The 15,126-nt window shown below is 37.7% G+C and overlaps 1 protein-coding gene across 1 annotated transcript in view; it reads right to left on the reverse strand.

The window, feature by feature from the left end:
- The window catches only part of LOC140651599 (uncharacterized), a 268,878-nt gene that overhangs the window by 57,162 nt on the left and 196,590 nt on the right, over window positions 1-15,126 (reverse strand). The window lies entirely within an intron of this gene.

Consider the following 15,126-nt stretch of genomic DNA (forward strand, 5'->3'; position numbering starts at 1 on the left):
AGAGGAAAGAAATCAGAACCAGCAATCATTCAAATGAAGTTGCTGCCAGGTGTTCAGTGCTTGGAGGAAGACGCCTTTCCTCTGCACCCCCTCTCTCACCAAAGACCTGCAATTGAAATGCATGCTTCATACTTGTTTCATCATACAAGCAATTTTCTTCATATTTTGCTCTTTCTCCCCCCTCTTGCAAATGAAACAGTTAAATTCACTGCTGAGAGAAGACACAAATTAATTGATCTTTCTCAAGAGTTCATTTCTATCAATAGCAAGCTATTAGCCAAGTCATTGCCAGCGAGTGAGAGGAGGTACACGTTAACACTGTGCCATTAGTATGCTGCTTAAGTACAGTGGAAATGTCATCTGTGGTTGGAAAAGCAGCAGCAAAAAAAGATGAGCGACATTTCGGATGAAAGGAAACAAAGGAAATGTCTCCTTTACCTGAAAGTAAAAACTTTTCAGGTAAACTCAGGCTTAGATACAGAAAAGCGAAGGGCAAAAGCCAGAGTGGAAAATGCCAGCTGTGCCACTGTCCTTGCCTTGAACGTCTTACTCAAGAAGTTACACTAACATTCAACTAAAATTCCTGTTGTTGGAAATTGATTGTTACAATTAGTATTATAAGAACTTAGCCTACCTAACAGAACAGTAGATGTATACCTTCTAAGAATAAATATTTAAGTAAAATGCAAATCATACAGCAAAATGAATTGCTAAATCAAATCTAACAATATTGAGGACAAAAGTTCTGCTAAGTTGAAAACCATTACGTGTCTTCATTGATTGTCTTTAAACACACTGAATCCTGCAGCCAAGATTCTCATTTCTTGTGGAAATGTTTAAGTACTGTATCTGTACCTGTGACCCAGAGTGTAAAATCTGATCAGATTTCCTCTGATTTAGTACTGTGAGTAATGTGACAGTTGCACTTCATTACAGGTCTTATTGTCAAAAGACAACTCACCTTATTTCCCTTTCACTTTCCCCTTACTTTTGTATGACTAATGAAGCAAAATGAGGAATACAAGCAACATATCAGCCATACATGTAAGAAATAAAATGTTCAACTAAAATGCCTGGTTTGACAATCACAGTTACGAGCTCGTCCATTTTTCTTGTCCATTTTTCTTATTCTTTACAAACATTAAATCAAATAAGAGCTCTTAAAGCTTGCCGGTTCATAGTTACTCTCTTCATCCAGCAACTGCCAGTTTTGCTTCTAAGCATAAACTGGTAAACTGTGAAGGTATACGAAGCCAGGCTCAGGAAAATATATTTCATTACTTAACAGCCAACATTTTCTTCTACCAAGAGGGACCCTGTCCTTCCCTTTCCCCTCTCCTTCAAGACAAGCAAAGGTTTGGCTCCTAATTGATTTCTACAATTCAGAAAAGTGCTTAATGTACCACAGTTATATTTTCCAGTATTCAACTTCTCCATGCGTCATAGTAGACGATGTCCTCAGTTAAACAAAGGCTAAGAGTTCCCTAATACACCAGAAGGGGTTTCTGACTAGGTTAGCCGTTAATGCACTATGTCCTGACAATATACAATCTGAAGACTACCAGGTAAAAACACTCAGCCAAAATTAAGAGATAAACTCTCATTATAAGGTGAATCACGTACAGTTTCACGCAATTAGCATTTTTCATCTGCTGTACAAAGCGAACCTAAAGGCCTGCATTAACACTGCAGAGACACCACTGCAGTCCTGCACACTGCTCACACAAAGCTTCCTGCTGGAGGTGCGCAATCTGCAAAACATTTTTGTCTTGTTTCGTGCTGAGAAATTAATTTCTCTTATGACCATTTTAATACTTTAAAAAAATATTTCTTCTATCGTGCTCAAAATGATTACAAATAAAAGACCAGCTTGAGGAAATGTGTTTCAACTGATTTGGGGGAAGAAATGCATATTCTATTTGAGGTTTGGAGCTTTGTCTTCAACTAGTGACCCAACACACTGGCCCAGAAATTTCACAAATGGAAAATGTCTAATCAAAGCCTCCAGTCTGGCAAGAACAAATTATTGGCCGCGGTTCATTCGAATACTCATGCAGAAAATTCTATTTTGCTCAACAGCATTATTCATACACTGTCATGGTATGTACTTAAAGCTTAGCTTCTACAACCTCACCTCGTATGTGCGTAAAGGTCCTGTTAATGCCCATTCCCCACATAGGCAGGCCTAGGAGTTTAATCCACGTAACAATATAGCCTCTGATCTGTTATTAGACTACTCAGAGGAAAAAAAAAAAAAAAACAAACCAAACCACAGGGAAACAAAAACTGCTCTATCCCCTTCCGCTGTACCCCTCCACATAGAATATTTTTATGAAGTTTATAATTAAATAAAAATGTTAGACATGCAATTTAACATACTTAATTAAATTATGCTACCTCAATAAATGAAAAATGTGGAATAGGTATTTCTGGGTTTAACAACAGAGACTTCGAATTTAAACTGCCTCTGAGAATATTCTTCATTGCCTCCATCTTTGTTGTGATGAGAGATCCATCACCTGATCTGCTGCAGAGAAGAACAGTGCAGAAGGAAAACAAGGTGAAGCATAAACCTAACCAAGAGGAATTGGATTAAAAAGTGGCAAAAGTTATTCATCTGGTTTTCTCTTTTACTTTCCCTTTTCATTTTTCCCCTGAGATTTTCCCAGTTGTATTTGAGTAAGTGTAACATGGAACACCTAACACCAGTAAAATGATGCAAGTGTTTGGTTAGTGTCACTCAGAAACAATTTGAAAAAGCACACAAAAGTTTGAAGACAACTGAAAAAAGTGAAAGCTTTTAATTGGTTTTAAAGCATGTGTTTTTCTATATAGCTGTATTTCTTTCTTTGAAAGTGGCTGTTTCTCTGCACTAGAGAATGGGAGCTAGGTATCTGTTTTCCCCACCCCATCACTTTTGAATCCTCATCTGAGCAGCAGCCATTCCTCCAAAGTACAGGAGCTGAGATCGTACCATCACGGCATCAGCATCATTTCTGTTGTGCTGTCACTTTCAGCCATCAGGTTATTCCTAATCTGTTATCATCATCTGGAAAGCATTACTGTATTTATTTGCATTTATGTGTCTTTTTGTAGTTTTAAGTGCTTATTAATTTGTTTAATCTAAAATCAAATATTACCTTGGTTTTGTACCTACGTACTAAAAACTGAAATATGCCTCTACCATCACAAAGCTGCTTCTGAACAATGAGAAGCTTTTTCCCAGCCACCGCAATCTGGCATCCAATGATCTCTGCAAGTTGCACATTTAATTAGTCTGAGAAACTCATTAAGGTATCTGGAATATTAGGATGATAGCATTGTTCTAAATAGCACTGTGCACAATCTAATATGGCAGATGGCACAGACTGCTGACACCTGTGCTGGTTTGCATCTTGCTGACAGATACAAACAGTCAGCAGTATAATTGTAAGATACATAATCATAAAAAAGGATCTGAAAATAAAATACCCATCAAATCTTCAGTTTTCTGGATGCCTGTTTGTTCATAAAGAAGCATTTTGTATTCAATCACTGAATTTGAAACAAGAGATGCACAGGTTGAGGTTTTGTCTTTATTTCTTTAAATGCCACTTAGGTTTTTATGCACCATTCTACTTAGGAGCCAACCGTATTTTCCCTTCTGTGGAACTGACAACGTAGTGCTACTGGGGTCATGAGAAACTTTATTCCTCCTCACCTGAATGTTCAGATGACATATTCACTTTTGCTCCTCATTAGTCCAGACTCAGAGAGTACTTTCAACGCTCCAGGGGATCTGATTAAAAATGGACAAGCTTTACGATGCCACAGCTTGCAACTATTTTATCTCTACTGATAGCACTGATGTGATGGGAACTCTTCTTTCTCTCTAGCAAATTGTAAGATATTTTTAGGTTTTAAAGAGATATGCAAAACCCAACAAACCCAAAGTTAATTAGCAAATCTCACAGTGAAATGGCGTACCTGAAATCATATCAAGTATAGAGAAAAATGTCATTTAAGATTTAAGGTTTCTTCTGTGCTTTAGCTTGAGAGGGAAAGTGGAAGATGAGAGATGACTCAGCTATCATAAGATTAAAAAAAAAATATGTTCTGGGTTTTTTATATGATTTTGGAAAAATGGTATTTTGTTTGCACACATCAGTACTACTGGTAGACAACAGCATAGTATCCATTCACAGAAAAGGAGAGGGAGAGAAGAAAGACTATATTTATGTTATATTCAGCTTCTAAAAAGAATCTCTACCAACAAACATTTCCTCAATACATAATCCCTTGCACAGTAAAAAAAAAAAAGAATTCTTCCTCATCAAGCCTCCTCAGCATTTAAAAAATACCACACTTCTTTTTGATTTGCTTTTAGTTAAAATAATAGAAAAATAATAGTTGGCAATATGCCTGCTTACAAAGACTTAGTAAGATTTGGGACTGCTTCAGTTGCCAGGACCATGTCAGATCTCACGCACCGGTGGGCTGTTTAGTGAGGAACCTGAAGAACTGCCATTCAAAGAGTGAGGCAAAACTAATCTCTGATTCCTGGGACACATTTTCTATCATCCAGTTTATTATTGCAGAGATTAAATAGAGCACTATTCTCATGGAGAACTTTGTGTAGTAAAAAGTTTCTCCCCTGGACCACTAGTCTTATCTAGTGAAATTACAGTTTGTGGTTGACCTTTTAAAACTTATTCAGACAATTTTACATAGACTTGTTCAAGAAGCTTGGATTGCTGCAGGTAGCTTTGTCAGAAAGTAAACTGCAAGCTTTAATGCTGCAGTGTTTGGGGTTTCTTTTTCATTATTGAAATAAGCCTGGATGCGTTCCACCGATCAATGCTGAAAATTAATTTCTTGTATTTCCTGGCATAAATATGTCTCATCAGCACTGACTTTTTGTACCATAACCCCAAAAGGGCAAAGCATGCCAACCGATGCATGCTGACAGATTTGCAGTTATTGGCAACCAATGTAATACCGTCATGTTTTGTGAAAGCCTGCATTTTCAGAAAACTATTAATATATATATATGTGCCAGCCATTACCTCTGGTGATGTTAATGCCACATTATCCATTTCTTCAGCTTGATCTTTCATCTTCAGGTCAGAGGTTAGGCTTACCAGACCACAACTTTTCTATTATTAAGTATTCTTTCACACCAAGAAAGACACTTTCCCTGCCCTATGTGTCAGACAAACTGTCCTTTAGTGAAGAATAAGTCTTACAGAGGACACAGCGACATACTTATGAGAAAAGTAATGGTATATTTTTCTTCTGTGAGAAGAAATTAAACAGCTCATAGCACAATACTTTCTAAGCTTAAGAAAATAAAATGCTATAAAAATACCAGATTACTCTTCTGATACGAGTTTTTAACTTTCCATTGCTGCAATACCTATTCATCAAGAGCCCATTGAGACTGTCCACTCAGTTAACTTAATAACATATAGGTAATGCTAATCTTGCAACTCAGTTTGCATAGTTAGTGAAGCATAAGTATCCATACCCTATTTGAAGACATTTTAAACACATAAGAATTAAGTAGATTTTTTTAATAGAGGCGTACAAAGATAAGAAGTATACAACATGAAATGCTTTATCAGTTCCAAGCGGATCTTTACAAGTATAATGAAAAAATTAAATGAGGTTGAGGCTTGGTCTCTTACAATAAATCTCTTAATTAAGCAAAACAAAAACAATTGGCCAGATGCTATGAAAAATGTCATAGCTCTTCTATCACACTTCCTACTCTGGTCCACAATTTTTTCCCCTTCCAGGACAAGTCTTATTACACTTTGGCTCAAAAAGCTTTTCTCATGAACTTTCCCCAACATAAAGCATTATTTATTTTGATCAGATGTACAGAAGGAAGGAGAGAGAGAGAGAGAGGTTGCCAAGGAGCTAAGTGAAATCAGAAAAACCTAAGCTCTCCCCAGACATAGGTTCATATTAATCTTGATACCCGGGGGAAAAGGAGAGAGTCTGGAAGACTACAGAAGAGCAAAATGTATGAAGAAAAGAAACAGTCTGCTTCCTCTTCAGAACCAAAATAAGAGATATAATAATTTTCTTCGCAGATATTTGTGCTGCTTTATTTGATACAACCAAACACAGACGAGATTTTTTCCTGCTAGAGTGGATGTGTCAGTTATAACGTAAAATGCGTATCTCCTGAGAAAGCCATGTCCTTGTAATATGACATAGTGAAAAAACACAGATTGAAGAGGAAAAGTAGGCCTGAGAAAGGTGGTTCTTTAAATATTTATGGATTTGGTTACAAATGATCTGCAGCTTGGCAGCTGGGTGTGTCATAATCACACTTTTCTTCCATCCTTTTATCAATTTAATATTACACACTTTGTTTGAGGACTTTGAGTCTTGTGGCACAAAACAATTTTATTCTTGGGGGTGGTAGATGAATGAGTTGTCTCCTCTGCCACAGCCTACCTCCCTATTGCAGGTCCTTAATCCTGGGTAGATTGCTGCTGGTGGGCCTGCCTGCATGGTGCTGCATTTATCATCGCTACAGAAAGTCTTTTGCAGCTGATCACCCTTAAAGAGCAGAATGAATGGGCAAAGATGATTTTTTTTTTTCTTTCCTATTTTGCCAGCAGTTCTATCAAACTCTTCTAAAACAAATCCAGACAAGCAACTGCCTAGTATCAGTGTTTCTCAGCTGTAGACACGCATATTGGAGAAAAATCAGTGGTGAACAAAGAGACTCGATGAAAAGGGTAGAGAAACCTGCCCTGCAAGAGAGAAAAAACTTATAGGGTTTCAGTTTTGATAAACATCAAGGGAAAATAAAGCCATGAAAGACCAGATAACTCACTATAGTCTAGTCCTAGCCATACATTCTCCATCCATAAGATGGGCAGTTATTTTCTTTTTCACATATGGATTTTATACTCAATTAGGACTATTCTGCCTTCAATTTAAAAACTGCATATCCTCTTAAGAAGAATTTCAAGAATGAGAATTTCTAGTTTAACATGATTTTATTTTGGGGTACCATTTACTCCATAAAGGTTAAAGTCATCCAATCTTTAAAAATAATAATAAATTATAAGTTGCTACCTTACTAACATAGAATTTTTCTTGTGCGAGCTGCTTTAATTATTAGCTGTCCTTCCAATGGAGCTGATTGCATGTGTCTAACATCGTCTTCTGCTTAAGGTGAGGGCAAAAACCAGCAGTATGCTATTAGCCCCCTCTTCTGTCACATTTCTTTTATGTATACATTTCCATTTAAAAACACATTTTTATTCCAAGTTGGTAGACTGGACAATTAATCCCCAGGCATTTGCAAAGGATCTCAATTTGACAGCAGGAAGTACGTTTATATTAGGTTTTGGAATGTGAATGCTCTCTGGATAGCCAATTCCATTCTCAGCACTTCAGTATGAGATTCAGCAAAAGAAGATTATATTTGAACTTAGCCTAGCGGGAAGCTTCTAGCACTGTATTTTGGACTTTTTGTCTGGTCTTCCTAGACTCTTGCCAACTACTCACTTGTATGAGTGACAAAACTCTGAAGACTATTGGAACCTTTTGGTAACAGTTATGAGTGTTACCAAATTGATATAAGGGTGTTGGTTTTTTTTTTAATTCGCCTCTTTCCAAGAGTAATCAGAGGTACAGCATTGGTTTAGGAATGTACCATTTCAGGTCCAACTTGTAGGAATATTGATACATCTCTCTTGCTTCATATCAGTGGCTGAAGGCTCTACCATCACCAATTTCTTCATGGAAACATTACGGGGTGCTATTATTTGTAGCACTACAAAGTCAATGTGGGACTTAAAACAGCCACTCCTCCTGCCTTTAAAAAAGTTTTGCTTTTCAAGCTGCTGCTGCTCAGATGAAGATGAGGTACAAGATACAGAGAGGTAACAATGTCATGCAAATAATCAGGCAGCAGGTACTGCTTCCATGTATTTGCCAAAAGAGAACTCCATTCTGTAAGGCATATCAGTTTACTGTCACATCAGCAAAATTCAAGCAAGGAAAAAGGCCAGAAAACTTACTTTAGCAAATGTAATTTCCATTTCCAAGGAATTATGGTTTTGTGGGCATACTGTCTTTTTCAGCCCATGCTTTTAAAACTACCAGAGCCTGAAAAAGCACTTTTCAGATAATCTACATCAACATAAAAGCAGACTGGGCTAGCCTACTCGGAAAATGAAACTCTGAATAAAACTGCCCTCTGTTCACCCTGCTATTAAGATCAGAGTGTTTGCCTGAATTTGGCATTCTGCGGGTTTGTTTTTATTTGTTTTTTAATTGATAGCTGATGAGCTTTGCAATCCACTTTAATTTATTTCTTAGCTTCCCAAGATATAATTTCATGTGCCCAACATACAAGAAATCTCCCCCTACAAGAATAAGAAACAAGCTGTATCTTCTCTTAAAAATATACCAAAAAAAAAAAGAGGCAAAAGTAACGTAGAACACTGAGGAACCAACACTTTCTCCATGACGTGCAAAACTAATTTTTAGGAGGCTTATAATATTGGTCAGCTTTGATTAAAAAAAAAATTCTTTCAAGGTCAAGGTCACTTATTTTGGGGAAAATTTAAGTTTCCTTCCTGTCGCTGTTTCAAATGTCATACTGGCTTTGGGATTAGAAGACATTTATTTTGGTATAGCAAGTATATAGACCTATATTTTTCATATCAGACAGATTAAAGATTTTGATTGGCCACAGCTTCTTAGATTTGTGTATAATATTCTAAATCATACTTTCAAGGTTACCAATAGCAGTGCTCAAGGCATCATCTATGTTCATCACTTTGTACTTTGATTTTCTGATTAGGAAAGCACTGACGTGGCAATACAATCGCTAAACACCAGGGAAATCATTAATCAAGAATCCCAGGGAAGTGGTGGATTCCCCAACATTGGACACTTTTAAGATTTAGCTGGACAGGGTGCTGGGCCATCTTGTCTGGACTGTGCTTTTGCCAAGAAAGATTGGACCCAATGATCCTTGAGGTCCCTTCCAACCTGGTATTCTATAATTCTATGAAGTAATGCCAGATCTGCTTCTGTCTTTGATCAGTACATTCCTGCCCTCTTCCTTTCCCACATCACCTATTTCTGAATACAGCATCACCTACCGCTGCTGGAAGAACACAACCTATGAAGCTGATGAGGGTGTCCTTTTTTAAGGTAATGCATTTGAACCGAATTAATTTACCATCTATTTACTTGTTAAGTGACTCAGTCCAAATCCTTTCACGTTTTAATTTTCATCAGAGGGATGCAGTGGCTGGGTATTCTTTACTTTCAGGGAGTTTTTAAATTGAGTCATAGAACTAAATGGTGTGCAATGCTGATCTCCTATAAACAAGTTTTCCTGTATGATTCACATGCATATTGTCACCATTCACATATCTGGATTGCCACTGGTAAATTAACATGCTTTTAAAAAACGACGCGTTTACTCCTGAGAAAGCAGGGGGGAAGGTTGAAAAAAAATCTTTAAAACACTCAGTCTCAGAGTACAAACTTATTTCCTGGATGATTTCAAGTCATCCAATCCACCAGCCAAATTCATAGTTTATATAGGTTTAAAACATACTGTGCTTTTACAGACCAAGTGGATCATTGTAACTCAGTCACAGTTACATATATGTACTTCCGTGTACATTTACGTGTAATGACTAAAACAAATAAAAAGGGAGGAACCACACTTAAGTGCCTGCTCCACACAAAAACTAGCCTGAAACTGCTGAAGCACTCTGTAGCTTTTGCAATTCACGTTCTCAGTGATTAAAAAAAAAAATATTCCTTTTTCAGTTATTTCAGATTTAAGGAATTAGTTATTATATCACCACTTTTGTTTCTGCTTTATTCTTAGATGCAGAATATTAATAGCTCATTAACAAGCTGTAAACATCCATTGTGACAAAATCCAAGTAATTCATATAGGGATAGAGCATAAAGTGGGTTGTAACCAGATTTTGGGGAGGTGTGGGGAGGTGGGCGAGAGAAGCTTTTCCCAACCTGCGAAGAACAGATGAGTGTGTGTTGCATATGAAATTAAATTGCAAATCCTAGTGGGGTTTATTATTAGCAAAAGGACTGGGTTTATTTTTTGACAAAACGTGGTGGGGAGAAAGAGCAAGGAAAGTAAAGGAATATAGCCTGAGATTCAGACACTGATATGTATTTTAATGAAAGAACTGTGTGAACCTAGCTAAACCCAGCATCCTTCCAGGGCAAGCACTTTCATCTTTCGCTGCCAGCCAAAGATACACATGTTCGAGCCTAAAACCAGGATGTCTTCTAATCATTTCTTCATCCAGCTTTCCACCCAACTGCTTTAAAAGTCTGGGCCTGTCTCTGATGTACCACAGAAACACACTCAAATTCAAAAAAAGGATTCAGACTTGCACAACATGTAAGAGAACAGACAAGGCAGTAGGGCAGCATTGGCTAGAGACAAAACAGAGCCTATCCTGCAGATAAAACCCATTTGTAAGATGCTGTCGAGGGAATGGTAGATGTGAGCACTAGGGAAAAATTACCCCTATTCCACTATTCCTTTTGAAAAGAAACTTAAAACTCTTACTTTTTATAATTTCTTCATTGTGCAGTGTCACCCTTTCCCTTTTAAAATAAAAAGAAAAAACAAAGACCAACAAACTGCTGATTCAGGTCAAATACAGCAGAACCTATTTGTAATGAAAGATGCAGTGGTGGAGTTTAAAGTCTGGGAAAATTCACTGACATGTTTCACCAGGAAAAAAGAGACCAAAGGAGAGTCCGACAGCAAAGTTACTTCATGTAACAAAAATCACAATATACCTTCTACGAACATTGTAGTTTAAAAATCCTTGCCCTGAAGATGTACTATACCAACAGCATTTACGTCTTGGGTAAAAGGGAAGCAAAAGTTGGCCTGTGTTCATTAGTCAAACGTCTTCAGCTAGCATGTGCAGAAATGTCTCTGCAATCACAAAACAAACACATAAGGTATCTCAGTTACGTTCATCTGTCTGATGAATGTACTTTAGAAATATGCCAAAATTTAAGACCAGGATTTAAGTAACACATCTCTATCCCTGCCCTCTAGGCTGCCCTGAGAAACATCAAGCTGTACTCCTCACCTCCAGGTAGCTGCTTCCCACTTTCATCCAACTAAAGACTACAGCTGGCAATTCAAAATTATCAGCAACTAGTGTCTATACACCTTGAAAAACTCTGTAGTATGAAATGAAGCACTTCAAACCTGCTACAGACAAAGTGAATCGTTCCTGTAGGAAGAAGAGGCAGCTGGGTAGGTAGCTGAAGGCTGGGAGCAGGGCAGCACGGGAGAAGGCAGCCCAGCCAGAAACCCCAGCATTTAGAGCACTACACTTCTTTCATCTCCCCTTTACTTCAGCTCCTCTTTTCCATCTTTTGACTTATCTTTGTAGTTTGCTGCTACGGAGTTGGGGTTTGGTGGTTTTTTTGTTTTTGTAAGTGCCAGACATACTGAAAGTCTGATTTTAATCAGGCCTTCAAGGCATAGTTATACCAATAATTGCATCCTCCCAGCTATCAGGAACATCTTTGAAATCAAGGCATCGTATCACGCTTGAACGTGGGTCTGGAATTCACTAATTCTCCACTGAAACACGGAGCCTCAGAACGTCACAGGTCACACTAATGTGATTGAAATCCCCCGTGTGCAAGAAGAAGCAAGAACTCTTCTGACAGATTTTCCTTTCAGTCTTTGTATCATTTTACTTTCTATGTCTCCTAGGCAATTTTGCTTTAGCTAAGAGAGGTTCTGTCACTCAAATATGCCTGTGAGACTTGATGCAACTTGTATTGACTAAGGGAGGAAGAAATGATCAGTATTCTTGGAATTGTGAGGGTTTGGTAAGCCACCTAATACAAATCATTAAATAATAAACTATACATAATAAATAAACTTTTATTAACAGTTAAGTGACCTCTCTGAGCCATTAAAAAGAAGTCACAAAGAAGAGTGAAGCTCTATTCGACACCTTTCCAGAAATTGTTATCTATATTGAAAGATTTTACAATTACATTATCAACTTTTGTACCTAAATATTTAAGGTACTTATATCTAAGCCATTTTGACTACAATGTCAATGCCTTTTTAAAAAAGGAAAAAAAAACCCAAAACATTTCTTCCATAGTATCAACTATTTATTTCTTGAACTGACAGCAGAAACAAACGGATAAAACTATTGGATATTTTCTATGGAAAAACAAAGACCTTAGAACAAACTTGCTAAAAATATATAAACAACACAGGTTTGTCCTTTCCATAGTGTACACAAAGAGAACCCAGAAAGATTTTCATATTCCAATCTGAGCGCTACTTGATATTCTGTTGATCATACAACTGTTTTCTTATTCCAACAATTTTTGTATACAGTTTTTATTCAAGTGAGTTCAGAAAGAGGCTTCAGACAGTCCCAGACTGTGTACCGAGAGCTCCAAGGGGAATGTGCCTGGGGGACATGTCATGTCTCAGTGAGAAGGGAAGACCAGGAATGCGAGAGCTAAATTAATTCTGCTCATCAACAAACCTTGAACATGGACCTTGTATAATACTAGAAATAACAAAGTGCCAGGCTCTCATCCAGTATAGTATTGCAATACATGATATTTTTAGGAGTTTTAGTATTTCCGTTAATGTTCATATGATTATTTGCATTGGAGCAGGGTCATAATCCAGCTCTGCCTATGAATGGATAAGCATATATCGCACCTGATATCAAGAATAAACAGTTTTTTAAATGGACGTACCACAGCCACAGCAACATTTCAGACTACTCCAAAGACATGTAGTAAGTTTTATTCAAACACCTCAATCATCCATTTCACTCACAACATTTATAATTTCTGTGTTCTCTCCTCCATTTTAGTGTCCTCCTGCTCCTCCACACATGTGGTGCACAGGACACCCTAGCCCCAACTCACACTCCATTTCTCAATCTGGAAACACCATTTTTCTTAACTCCAACGAAGAAGCCATTTCCCTTCCCTTCTCCTCCTCCTTTTCTCGTGAGCTTAAAGGAAGAGCAGGAGATGGGGCCAGCTTCCCCCATGGTGGAAGTTGTCCTCAAGCCCAACAGCAACCCTCACTGCTGCGGGGGCATCAGCAGAGGGTGAGGCATAGAAGAAACTAGGTTATACCATTTGGAAACACATCATGTTAAGCAGTAGCCTCCTTCACCTGTTTTCTTGTGCCAACTCTGCTCTACCTCATAACAACACCGGGAGTGATGGTTTGGACTGGCGTTATTGAAACAAAATTTATGTTGGGTATTTTGCACAGTTAGTGCTACTCCCGTATGCGATAGCTGCTATGTTACTGGTCTCTATTCTCAGAAAATCCATCCCCCTAGTTGAACTAACAACATTTTAATGTATTAAAATGTAGTAAATGTAATGCATTAAAAATGAATAATTTAAAAAGGGAACTGATTTAGTTATTCCAGTTAAAACATGACAATCAGCAGTGGCTTACTTCTGTTTACCTGACATTGCTGAGGATGCCTCCAGAAGTGAAACCAAGATTAAGAAAATGCAGCAACAAAGAAAAAATTCTTCTACCACTCAAGTCCTTCATTAGTTCCTGGGAGAAAGAACTGCCCAAGCATCTTAAGCTTACAAACTTGATGTACACGGAGGGCCTCGAAGGGAACTATCCCTACTGACTGATGTACAAAGGCTGAAAAAGTTCAGCAGTACTCAAAGCCAGCAATCAAATTCCCTCCCCTGTCGAACTTCTCCGAGTCTCTCTGAACATTCAAAATAAAAGGGAAATTGTAAAATGCATGGCTTCAGGTTTAGTGAATACCCTGTCATCTGACAACATATGCACAATCTGTCTGGACTAACAACTGATGAACAAAATCCTGCTCCACTGAAAATAGAGCATCTCCACAAGAATATTCCAGTCTCAGTGACATCTCAAAAAAGTAGGAAACCCTTTCTTGATATGTCCAGGGAGCCATTTCTGTGGAAAGGACACAGCAAAAGCAAGAGGTGGCATCAAAGAGCAGACAGTCTGATGATATAAGTAACTGTTTGAGATGTGGGAGAGGTATTTCAGCTTCTTGTTCCTCCTGAATCAAAACAGAGCATCCTGGCAAGAGCCTTAACCACCAGCTACCCTTTTCTCTCTCTCTTGCACTTATTTTATAAAGGGTGCTGACAGCTCTTTGTACTCAACAACTTCTGCCTGCTTTTGCAAGCCACTATTGCAATATCTTTCTGTGGAGCTTCATATTTATAAACCTTGTTCATTTCTTTTTTAATTTATTTGATTAAATTCCCCTCCCTGCTATTGTCCGCAGCTCTTAAGAGAAGTGAGAATAAAGGCGCAGACAGACCGTTTTGGGTTGTCTTTGCTAGTAAACTCTTTCACAACTGGAACTCTCTATTGGTTTTTTTATTTTAAAGGATGCCTATTCTTAAGTAAAAAAATCAATTATTTATGTATGAACCCTTAAAAGAACATCACTAAGTCAATTCACATTAGCCTAACCCCAGTACATGCAATTTTAACACTTCAATATTCATATTAGCTTTTAAGAACAGACAGTATTTCTGCCTTTAACAAACTGTTTGATCTAGTAATCTTGTGGCTTCAGAATCAGAGTGAAAATGATGTACCTGGTAAAGTGTGTAATAAGACACATTTATGTTTTAGTTTTATTAAGGCATATTTCCCACTGAGCTGAATATGCTATTTTTCCATGGGGATAATGTTTCACAGCTATCAAGAAAAATGTTTGTTACGACCACCACGGTGTATGAACTGTCATAATATATATGGTTATTTTCATGTTTAAACCTAAGCCTTTTCCTGTACTTCGTAGTCATAACATTATTTGCAGATTTGAGGATGCTCCACTTTATAGCACACACCAATCTCTACATATCCCCAGCTCCTTACTTTTTCCAGATACGATTGCTCCCTCACGCTTTCTCAGAAAGATGGAGAGGAGTATATTTCTTGCAGACAGCATGAATACATTCTGATTGAGCTGAAGCAACCACGTGGCACACAAAGATAAAAGGATAATCCAGTGACTATCTTGAAATATTAGACCATATTTGCCTCATGTTTAATTATCAACTTCAAGCTTTTAA

This window comes from Ciconia boyciana, chromosome 5, assembly GCF_034638445.1.
Source record: "Ciconia boyciana chromosome 5, ASM3463844v1, whole genome shotgun sequence".
Lineage (NCBI taxonomy): Eukaryota > Metazoa > Chordata > Aves > Ciconiiformes > Ciconiidae > Ciconia > Ciconia boyciana.